Here is a 12,489-nt window from a genome sequence, read left to right on the forward strand (position 1 = left end):
ACAAACAGGGAATGCTTGAAAGTTATCCTGGGATTTCAGAGTCCCAAAGAGCTCCAAGCAGCCAATTGGTCTGGTGTTCAGGAGACCCTTCTTGGGTCAGACTACTGTAGCACAGTTGTATCTGCAAGACTTGTACACACAGTTTCATGCACCTGCATTTGACAAATATGTCCTTTCTAGAACTGTTCAAGGTCTTCAAAGAAATTCTATGGTGTGCTTCTACTAGATGTTATCATAGAATCATGTTGGAGGATCTAGAAGATTCCTGGCAAGGATACCTCTCTAGGAATTTTCTAAGTCCTCCAGCATATCTCTAGGATAACTTCTAGCAGAAACCATTAATTTCACTACTATTTGCTATCATTCCACAATTTCCTATTTTCATAGTGGGTTGAGAAATATATGCCTTGGAGATATGGAGGTCATGCTATTTTCTACAAGAAACAGCAGACAAGTCATCTGGCCTGAAACCTAACACCTCATCAATTCTTGGTTATTTTTTGGAACTACAGCTCTCAGAATCTATTCTAGGAGCCCTGTATTTCAGAGAATCCTAAAGGCTCATCTCTAAAACACAGGAATGCTGGCTACAGAATGCTGGCATTCGAGGTCTAGTACTGTGCAGATTCTTCATGAATTGAAACTGTTCTAAAGGACCAAAGTGTCCTGACTTTCTGCATGAGGGGTAAAGCTCAATCTATTATGTACAAACTGGTGAAGGAAGACAGTAACAGAGCAAGTAAGAAATCCTTCTCCCATGATTCATCTGAATAAAGATTCCATATAGATCTGTACATACAGAGAGGTTCCTATAAATTTGGCCCATATGATTATTTCTCAATAAGTGGTAGTACACCTGGGCATGCTCAGAATGCTTTGACCCACATCTTTGAAAAACTGGGCCAGATGAGTTTGTGCTCAACTCAACTCTGACCCGGGTCAGATAAGTGCAGAGAGAGAGAGAGACTGAGAGAGATCAACTTTAGCAAATCACCCTATTACTTCGTATGGCTACAACTGACTCAGGTCAATTACAATAGCAGAGCATGGATTTGCATGTATGTGGGCTGAGCCTCTTTAGATATCGGACTGGTTAAAGAGCTCACCTATATCTTTAAAAAGTAATCACGCTAAGTCTGCTTTCTTAAATAGGGAAAAATAATATTTATTTGAAGGAGAAAGGTAAAATCTATGTGGCTTTAATCTGCTAATAAACCAAGAGTGAAAGGAAAAATATAATCAACTCCTGCTCCTTGGAACAAAGCACAGATGTCTTCTCTTGCTAAATGGGCCAAGTGGAAAGTTGAAAAGAACTGGGCAATACAACATCAGCAACATTTGTAAACCTCTCTGCATGCCCAGATCTACATGGAATCTTTTTTCAGAAGAAAAGTCAGTGTAGGTTGAGCAGACAAATGTAATTTGATAGCTTGGGAAGTCTGTCTGTTAACTCTTTACCCATAAAATTGAAGGGGAAACTGATAAGACTTTTCTTGGGCTAACTAAAAAAAATATGTGCATTCTTTTAGAATTGTATGCCTTAGTTTCTGAGCCTTCTAATCCTGATATGGCCATGAGAAACAATTCCAGTTCACAATTACAGGGATCTTGAGTTTAAGGTGAGTTACACCTCTGTCACCTCCAGCAAACTGAAGACCCAGTGAAAGAAACATGGCTCATAGTACAGTTAGTGGCTTGGATCCAGATTCAGGAATGTGCCACTGTCTGACAGAAGCAAACTTTTCTTCTCCTCCTATCCCAGCCCCAATGAAAATGCTAGACAGAGGTTCAAGGGTGAGTTGTGTTGGGAGGGAAGAAGGAAATCTCTGAAAATCAGGTAGACCTAACATCCATGAGAAGATTTATTATCTCCATGGAAATGCTCCTGGAGCCATCCTGTTCTATCCTGAGTTTCTCTGAAAGATGAAACATTCACAAAACAGAATGTAGAACCAGGGTTGGAGTTATGTAGTCCTCCAGACTGTATTAGGGTGGATGTCCCATCAGCCATAGCCAGCATAGGCAATGGTGAGGAATGCAGTTCAACAATGTCTGGAAGATAACATGATTGATTTCCATCCCTGATGGGGATCTTTCACTTAAGACATTGGTTCTCAAACTGGGGTCCCAGATGTTTTTGACCTTCAACTCCCAGAAATCCTAACAGCTGATAAACTGGCTGGGATTTCTGAGAGTTGTAGGCCAAAAACATCTGGGGACTCCAATTTGAGAACCACTGACTTAAGAGGTGCCAAATATTCTTTATCTGATTGCGGCATCAATTCTATTCAATATAATGCACACCCTAATTTACAATAAATACATGTCAAAATATCAAACCAATCAGTTATTGCAGATGATTCAAGCAATTGCTTTAAAAACTTTTATTTTTTCCCATGTCTCTTTTGCTTATAATTTATAAATAAGTAGCTTTATTTTGCTTTGCAACTGTTCATATTTAATAGCAAGCTCTGATGTTTGAAAATTTCTGTATTTTAGAATTAGGGGAATAAGACCCTATTGTAACAAATTATAGCTTCTACAAAGACTTTTTAAACAAACAAACAAAAAACCCTTTCTGGATTGTAACAATATGTGTATTTTGACGTTAATACTCCAAGACATGGCAGGGTTCCATTAGACACTCAGAAACTACATTTAGCTTAGACACTGAGGCATTATGACTTCTGAACTCCCAACCAACCCATTTCCTCTGCTGTGCTACACACTAGTGGGCTGGTTAAAGGTAGGCACACAGTTTGAATGATCAGGGGTCCTTCAGAGCACGTTTATTCCGCTTTGACTGCCATGGTAACTTCTAATGGAACGCTAGGGTTGTAACTGTAATAAAACTCTCCAGCTGAGAAATATAAGCATCCCTTCTGGAACTGAACATCCCAGCATTCTAGAGAATGTTGTTATGGCAGGTAAGGTAGAACAATAGTGCAATAATTGTGTTTAGTATGAAAGGACTCCAGATCTTGGAAGCTTTACCTGTTACCAGAAACCCCCAAGCAGTATTTTTTGAGATCTGGAAGAGACAACAATCAGTCCTTTGATGAACAAGATAACATCCCAGTGTGCTTTTCAATCCTGTTAATGTTAGATAGTTAATAGGTGGAAATCTATCTTGGGACAGAGACTAGGGCTTCCCACCCTGGCCATCTATCAATCAGCAACTGTCATTTCCTAGCTTCCCCTAACTCCAGAATCATCACATGAAGTTTAGGCCAGCCAGTGGTACAGCATGATTACACAACTCTGCTCTGAGAAAACAGGCTTCCAGGAAAGAGGAAACAGTGCTTGACTGACACACTCCCCTCTGCCGCCGGCAGAAAAGGTGACTGAGTGCATAATAGTCCAGGAAAAGATTTGTCTACTCCCCTCCTCATCCCACCCCAGCTTCCAGTCCTTCATGTACCCTTTAACAAGGGTTGATGCTGATCATGAAAAATGCTGTTCATGTAACCCTGCCAGCTGGACATTTGAGTGCTATGTTGTTAAACAGTGCGGAGTGTACTAGGAGAAAGTGTAACTGCGATATATGGGTAAACACACCCTTCAGCAAATCAGCCTGTTTCCTCATAGCCACTGCGAGTCACACAGCCCCTTACTTCACCTTTACAACTTTCTACAAGGGGATTTTTGACTAACAGTGCCATGAAAAGAGAGAGAACTCATATGATATGTGTGGAAGCATTGCCTCTTGCTCTTTTGCCAGCTTTGATTGGCAGGGACCATCTGGAGTCACATTTGAAAGACTTGGAGGCCTGGGGCTGTCACACACGCACACATAGACACATGCACACAAGCACATAGTTTAAATATGGCTGGCTACATGCAGCCATATTCAATAGTTGGGGATCTGTCTGTCTTTGCTTCAATCATGAAGTAGGATGCCACAAGATTTCACATATGAAAACTGGGATATGTGGGACCAAACAATGTTGGAGCATGTTGAAGATGGCAAACGTTTAAACAAGGAGGAATATGCGAGTTGGAAAAAGCTGTAAGAGTTTCCCTGCATGAGCTATTTGGTAGAGTTGAATAGTATGATGTTGTTGACAAAGTCTCAAAACTGGGCTAATGATGTTAAGTAAACCATGTATTTCATGAGCTCTGCTTAATAGCACACTTCTCCATTTTTGGTCTCAGGGTTTGGCATTGAAATTTCCAGGTGTGTGATAGGCCTGAGCTAAGAGCATTATGTATGGGAGATTCAGTTAAAAATGCACACCTTACAGATCATAGAAGTGTTGTAACAGTCTGATCCAATCTGAAACACTTGGAGACAAAAGGACAAGATGCTGATTGGACTGGCAGCATCTACATGCAACACTTTTAAAGTTGAAGCATTGCTGTAAGAAGTTCAACGTCATCTGATGGGAGCGGGTGGGCTCTGTTGCAAAACTATAAAAGATCTGGCACATACTGACGAAACTAAGCCTGTCTGATGAGGTCAAAAGAGACAATGGCATTTCAACAGCTACAGGTGCATCTCAGGTTTATCATTGGGTGGAGTGTTTAAAAATTAGACCATTAAAAAATTGTTATACTACAAATCATTTCTGGTGTGAGAGAATCAGCCATCTACAAAGACGTTGCCCAGGGGACACCCGGATGTGTTACTATCCTACAGGGAGGCTTCTCTCATGTCCCAACTAAGGATCACAACCAGATACAGTGAAGACAACTGTGTTTGCACTTTGCTACTCTGCTGCTGAATACGCATGCCCAGTATGGAACACATCTCACCACGTTAAAACAGTGGATGTGGCTCGTAATGAGACATGCTGCATTATCATAGGACATCTACACCCTACACTGCTGGAGAAATAATACTGTTTAGCTGGTATTGCAGCATCTGACATCCATCGGGAAGTAGCAGCCTGTAATGAAAGGACCAAGGCATTGACATCTCCGGACCATCCTCTATTCGGATATAAGCCAGCACGCCAATGCCTTAAATCAAGAAATAGCTTCCTAAGATCCACAGAGATACTCGCAGTAACACCTTAGCAAGCGAGAGTCCAAAAGTGGCAGGTTAAAACCAGAACTTCAATCCCTCCTGAACACACAGAAAACTAAGAGACTTGGAAGGCACTGAACAGACTGCGCTCTCGTACTACGAGATCTTAAGAAATGGGGCTACAAAGTGGAGTCTATGACATGTGAGTGTGGAGAAGAGCAAACCACAGACCACCTACTACAATGCAACCTGAACCCTGCTACAAGCACAATGGAGGACCTTCTTACAGCCACACCAGAGGCACTCAAAGTGGCCAGCTTCTGGTCAAAGGAAATTTAGTATACTGTAATGCCAAGTTTTTAACTTTGTTTGTGCTTTTTGATACATTATAACTGTATTCTCAATTTGCTTCTGACACGATAAATAAATATTAAACTTTCTAGCCAGAAATCCTCCAACAAATGCAAAGACTGCCAGGGAAATTTGAACTTATATGAACATACAACCAGGTTCAAAGCCTGACTTTGTTGTATACTTTTTAGGCAGGTTGTCCATGAGCTTGTCACAAAAATGCCCTAATTTCTCCTGGTGCTCCTCATTATAACTGACCCCTTCATTAGAATTTAACCTTGGCAGCACATTCCTGGTCAAAAACAGATTCCTTCAGCAGCACAAAATGGATTAGACAGTAACATTTGCCTTTGTAGGTGTAAGTAGCAGGCACAGAACTGCTGCTAACATTATTTCTGCTTGGAATAAAGAAGGGGTTAACAAAAACCCTGTTATAAAACAGAGGAGTCTAATGTATATTGAAAGCATATGACTCAGGGAAGAAAAAAGGAGAAAATGTTTCAGATTCAGTTGGACCTATTTCTGTTTATATCTCAAAGCTTCCTTCAAAAACTAAAGTGACTCCTATCCTCCTCCACAAAAATCTGCCTATCCAGAATACTGCAGCTGATGATAAATGGTTCTATCACCAGGAAAATGCAGGATCAAGGAATTAATGACAGAAATGAGTGTTTCTTTCCCTAGCCCTCCATATGTTCTACATATTTTTTTCCACTCCCATTTGTCATTCATTCAGCCTTCTGGGTATTCTTATTCACAGAAGAGTGTTCATCGTGACACCTAATCCTTTCTTTCATCCAACCCCAAAATGGGATGGTTCAGATCTGAAAATAAAATCACAATACTGGTTGAGTATCTCTTATCCTAAATGCTTGGGACCAGAAGTTGTTTTGGATTTTGGAGTTTTTGTAATTTCGGAATACCTGTATACCATATTGTGAGATATCAAAAACTAAACACAAAATTCATTTGTGTTTCATAACAGTTATACACATAGTTCGAAGATAATTTTATGCACAATATTGTAATAATTTTGCGATTCTCTAGTGTTGCTTTATTACAGTCTTAAACCTCGATCCTCATCTTTTGTCATGGGCAATTAGCAAGGTTTACTGTGCCAAGACGCAACAGACCCCATCTCCAGCATCTGTTCCCAAAGCCAGAATGCAACCCTCAAACATAAAAGCAGTGGAATTTACTTCTAAGGAAGCGCAATAGATCAGACTGGGCTCCATGCCATCTGGAATGGTTCCAGTAACAAAACATAAAAGCTATCCTGTATGTCATCTGCCACCTATGCTGTTGTCAAGGTGGAGATTTTCTTTGGAACTCTCTTTGCTGGTATCTCTTTGCACAGTTCCCTGTTCCACATCCCCTTAACTGCCAGTAACAGAATACCTTTACTGATGTGCATCTACACTGCAGAATTAATGCAGTTTGACAGCACTTTAACTGCCATGGCCCAGTGCTATAGAGTCATGGGAGTTTTGCAAGGTCTGTAGTTTTCTTTGCCAAAGAATGTGTCAGACTACATCTCCCTATTTGAAAAATGGGGGCCAGGGAAAGGGGCAGGTCAAAGACAATAAAATGAAACTCAGCTGTCCTGTTGGGGACATGCACTTGTAAAAGAACAGGTGAATATATAATATTTTTTGTTGATATTTTTTAGTGTAACCTGCTAGGCTATTTTTCCCTTCTTTCTCCTTGCTTTGTTTCAACTGGACTTTCCAAGTTATTATCTCCACCTTCCCATTGGCAAGAGGTAATCATTACACAAAATTTCATTTCTCCTTGTACAAGTCCTGTTAAAATGTTAATATTGGCTGAGTCCCATAGAATCATAGAATCATAGAATCATAGAATAGTAGAGTTGGAAGAGACCTCAAGGGCCATCTAGTCCAACCCCCCGCTAAGAAGCAGGAAATCGCATTCAAAGCACCCCCGACAGATGGCCATCCAGCCTCTGCTTAAAAGCCTCCAAAGAAGGAGCCTCCACCACGGCCCGGGGGAGAGAGTTCCACTGCCGAACAGCCCTCACAGTGAGGAAGTTCTTCCTGATGTTCAGGTGGAATCTCCTTTCCTGTAGTTTGAAGCCATTGTTCCGTGTCCTAGTCTGCAGGGCTGTCCTAGTCTGCAGTATAATTTGTTACTGGTACAACTCAGGGACATTGGATATAGTCCACTCTCACTGTAAGTGGATGTCTTATCTAAAGAGTGAAAAGTAGAGGCATATATTTTTGAGAAATTCTTCTGACAAGATAACAGTGAAGGCCTTTCCTTGTCCACAGCCTCTGAGCAGATCAGAACCTAACACTTGAGACTGGTTCTGCTTCACACTTTATACAGTGGTAAATGTGTTTGACACTACAACTATTCAGTTTGGATTGATGCCCAATGCAAGGTATCACACTTTGTTTGGGCTCAAAATATGAACTGGAAATGACACTTGGAAAGCAGATAAATACATAGTTGAAAAAAATGAGAGAAAATTCAACCACGTTATGGATTACCTACAAAACTGGAATGAAAAATTGCAAAAGCACGAGGAAACATTGAAGGCAGTCAGCAATTATTGGAAACCTAGCAGGGAAACCTAGATTTTGAGATGTTACAGTTTTGACATCTCATTCCTGTTGAGAAGAAAAAGAATAAATAGATAACTTTGTTGCTCAGCTATGGAAGAATCATAAAAGTTCCACTGCTGTGTAATAAAGAAGATGCACAAGCAGTCGCCATGTTACAAACAAGATTGATAACTCTTTCAGGAGTGGATTTCCCTTCCTAGGGATAGATTTCTCTCACTTCCTGTTGTCTCACCCCCATTCTTAATTTAGGACCTTTTCACATGGGGCATTTTTGACCCATTTGCCGCTTTTATGCTGGGCTTGGATGGGGCCTGCGTGCATCATTTCATGACGCACGACAGGTCCCGCCCACATTCTTCTCCACTATGGGGAGGAAAGTGTTGTTTGGGTAGCTCCTCTTTTTGCTTTGTGATGGCAGAAAGGGAAGAGGGGCAACACATGCTGCAACTTGCCGTCCTTTCTGCCATCTGATGTGGAGGACGGAAAGGGTGCCAGTGCACCCTGTCCCGTCTCCACCATGTGGTGAGAGGAAGAAGGAGGGCCTGCAGGGCTCACGAGCTGCCCCATGTTCCTTCACTTTTGTGGTACACCGGCACGGTCCAAAAAAGCTGTGAGAAGAGGTCATATGAGTCATTTACAAGTCAGATGTTTGCAATTCGGGGACTGCTTGCTTGTACAGAAATCCTCACTGGAAGACAGTATAAGGAAAGAACAAAACCACTTCTTTCTTGGATTGCTCTTTTTGAACTGGATATCTGAAACTGGAAATCACTTTCAAACTTCTCCCCCAAGCTGATACCAATCTGATTCATATCAACATGATACATGTAACCAGGAGGAAATGCTGTATTTTTCGTACTATAAAATTCCATGTTGTGTGTATAAGAACATTAGAATGAGGGTAACATTCAAACTTATGTATGTGAAATATCAGCAATTCTAAAAAAAAAGATTGCTTACGTTGTTGAATATACATTCCATACTGCCAAAAAAGATAAACTCTCTCTCTCTCTCTCTCTCTCTCTCTTTCTCTCTCTCTCTCTCTGTGTGTGTGTGTGTGTATATATATATATATATATATATATATATAAGGGTTTTGGCGTCGCGGCAACGCACAAAGCAACTAAACCCCAAACCCCCCCCCCCAACTTGCAAATTAACCACAGAAATCATCATCCCCACCTCCAGTATGCTACGACACCATTATATTAAAAACACAATCACATGGCCGAAAAAAGGCAAAAAGCGGCAACAGGCAAACTGCGCCTGTGCCAGCACAGAACCCACCGCCAGTCCCCTTAGCCGGAAGGCGAAACCAACCTCAGACAAAGCGAGGAGGCGGAGAGAGACCAGCCCTCCCCAAGCCGCCTGAGTGCCCCAACTCTTCCCTGCCACCACCGATTCTTCCAACACCTCCCCTTCCCCTCCGGAGGAGGAAAGAGCGCCGCCGCCGCTCCCACTGCCGGGAAACATGGTGCTGCTCCTACCCGTCACCCCCCCTCTTCCTCTTCCTCTTCCTCTTCCTCTTCCTCCTCCTCCTCCTCCTCCTCCTCCTCCTCCTCCGTCCTGAGGCACCACCAGGCCTCCTTGGGCCCACGGAACGCTTCCACCGAGAAATAAGGAAGGGCAAGCCGCACCCCCACCTCACAGCCTGGACCTCGGCTCCAAAACAACTCCCTAGCCCCCCTTCTTCTCTTTCGAACTCTCCATTTGTTCCCTTGCACTCCTCTTATTCCTCCTCCTCCACTCATAAAATCAAGGCCCATCCCACACACTCCACTACCCAACCCCTCCCACTCTTCTTCCTCTATTTATCTAAACAAAACCCACCCAATACAACCCACAACCATCCATTTCCTCCCACCCACCCCTCCCCTTCCTCCTCCATTCCTACAAACAAGGGCCACCCACTACAACCCATACCCCCCCCCATCTCTACCCTTTCAAAGCAAGACCATAACCATCCACTTCCTCCCTCCCACTCTCTCCTTCCTCCTCCATTCATACAAACAACACCCACCCACTCCAACCCACAACCACCCAGATCCACAATATCATATTTCAACTGGATTATCTTCACTTAGAATCAACGTCTACCCTCCATCTACACTGAGACACCAACCCAAACAACACCATATCCCGTTTCAAACCCATGCCCCAGGGAAACTAACTCTAACAACACACCACATTCAAAAACACACCTACAACATCTCTTATACAACTCTAATATACCGATAATAATGTCATCTCTACCCATTCACAACACCTACAACATCTCTTATACAACTCTAATATACCGATGATAACGTACTCTATCCCCATTCAGAAAACCTACAACATCTCTTACACAACTGCAATATCCCGATAATAAAGTACTCTATCCCCATTCAAAACACCTACAACATCTCTTATACAATTCTAATGTGCTGATAATAATGTCATCTCTACCCATTCACAACACCTACAACATCTCTTATACAACTCTAATATACCGACGATAACGTACTCTATACCCATTCACAACACCTACAACATCTCTTATACACCATTCATACTTACCTCCAACAGACAAAAAACCCCAATAATCACAAATATTGTATATTCACAACCTTTAGGAAATAATCTCCCCTAATGACGCAGCGTCTTCAACCACTAACCTACTCAGCTTCTCCAATGAAACGTCGCAGGTTTGAATTCGAAAAACAGAGTCAACCCCCACTATTACCCCACCTTCTCCCAACCCAACACTTCCAAAACATCCAAAGATCAGTACATCAATACCTACTCCTCCGACGCAAAACTAACGGCGCTCCATAGTCATACCACCCACATGACCTCCAACGACTCTCCGAACAATGCCACCTCTTCAACTTACAAATACACATGATCACCAACCCACACACTCACACACAACTGGACTTCATGTCAGGAGAAAACCTTTACCCTTTACCTTAACTACCACCAATTCCTCAATACTTGATTTCCCATACCACCATACTTTGCCACAGCAACGCGTGGCGGGCACAGCTAGTATATATATATATCTATTCTGCAAAGTCTATTCAACAGTCCAAGTCACCATTTAAAAAGGAAATAATCTTTTCCTTCTTTGTTGCACAACATTGCCTAATTAAATTGATTAACAACCACGACAGACTAATAGCTATATGCTGCCAAGACACATTATTTTACTTTCAAGGTCTTGGACAGTGCCTTTTTCCTTTATAGATTATGATGAAATGCAAAGATATGCACACTTAGGCCCAGTTGATAGTCTAATTATTATGTGCTCTCTGATATGTCACAGAAAAAAGTAAGAAAAACACATTGAGAATTTGTCACTCCTATATCCATCCTATGGGAGCCAATGTACTGTTGTGATTTGAGGGTGGGACTACAACTCTGGAGACCAGGGTTCAAATCCCTTCTCAGCCATGGAAACCCTCTGGGTACCTTAGGAAAGTCACACATTCTCATCCCCAGAGAAAGGCAAAGGCAATCCCCACCTGACCCCCCAAAAATATGGCAAAGAAACCCCCATTATACAGCACCACTAGAAAATTGAGGACAGAAATCTCATTGACGGTGGGGAAAGAATTTGTATTGGGGGATAATTTGTATCCGGGGCAATGCCTTACCTTCCCCTCATAGCTAGACTATAGGGGAAGAAAACGAAGGGCCCTTCCACACGGCCATATAACCAAGGATATCAAGGCAGAAAATCCCACAATATTTGCTTTGAACTGGGTTATCTGAGTCCACACTGCCATATGTTCTAATTCAAAGCAGAAAATGTGGGGTTTTGTTCAGCTGTATGGAAGGGGCCTAAAAATGTTTTTGTAGTAGTTGTTGTTCCTTGTGTACCTTATTCTCCCAGCTTTTGAAAGGAAAGTGACATTTGCTCTGGAACTGAATTCCACTTATTTTCCAAATTACCAGCATCTTAATAATACAATACAGAAGAAAGTTGTATAATCACCTGGAAGAGGGGAAAGACCTTGACCTTGACCAGCATCTGTTTTCTAACAGCATATTACATAAGCAGCAAAACATAAGCAAATACTCTGGGGACCTGGAATCCTCCCCACTCCAACTTGTTGAAGTCAGGGGGTTTCCAGGGATAGTCTCTCCATAGCCTCGTTGCAAAAAACGTATTCCCTTGGTTTTCATTCTCCTGGTTTGTCAGGAAACAAGAGACTTTGGCTTCCTGAAACCACAGATGCATTATTCTTTGTATTCCCCAAATAGGAAGTGCTGGGGTTCTCCTGCCAAGTACGCAGAAACTTTTGTTTCCTTTTCAGTGTAGGAGTAATAGCTTGGAAGAAGTGATCCCTTTGCTGGCAAAGAACAATTCAGACACCTTGTGGTTGTTTCATAGGCTAAAGTAACTTTCTTAAACTGCCAAGTCGGCCTTCTCAGTTTGCCTTTGCTTGTCTTCTTGACCAGTTTCCTGTGTCCTTATCACACATGGTTCTACCCCATCTCTGATGCTCTTTGCCTACTAGTGCCTATGGGTCCTATCACATGGCACAAGGACCATTTCATCTGACATTCATAGGCACTCATAGGCCAAATATTTTCCGT

At 42.1% G+C, this 12,489-nt stretch overlaps 1 long non-coding RNA gene across 1 annotated transcript in view; it reads right to left on the bottom strand.

Annotated features, from left to right (window-relative positions):
- LOC134297479 (uncharacterized) overlaps positions 1–11,967 on the bottom strand; it is an 85,039-nt gene extending 73,072 nt beyond the window's left edge. The window contains exon 1 of the long non-coding RNA XR_010004234.1: positions 9,226–11,967. This is a non-coding gene — a long non-coding RNA (uncharacterized LOC134297479). The remainder of the gene's footprint in view (positions 1–9,225) is intronic.
- Between the last annotated feature and the right edge of the window lie 522 nt (positions 11,968–12,489).

Source organism: Anolis carolinensis, chromosome 3 (assembly GCF_035594765.1).
Source record: "Anolis carolinensis isolate JA03-04 chromosome 3, rAnoCar3.1.pri, whole genome shotgun sequence".
Taxonomy (NCBI): domain Eukaryota; kingdom Metazoa; phylum Chordata; class Lepidosauria; order Squamata; family Dactyloidae; genus Anolis; species Anolis carolinensis.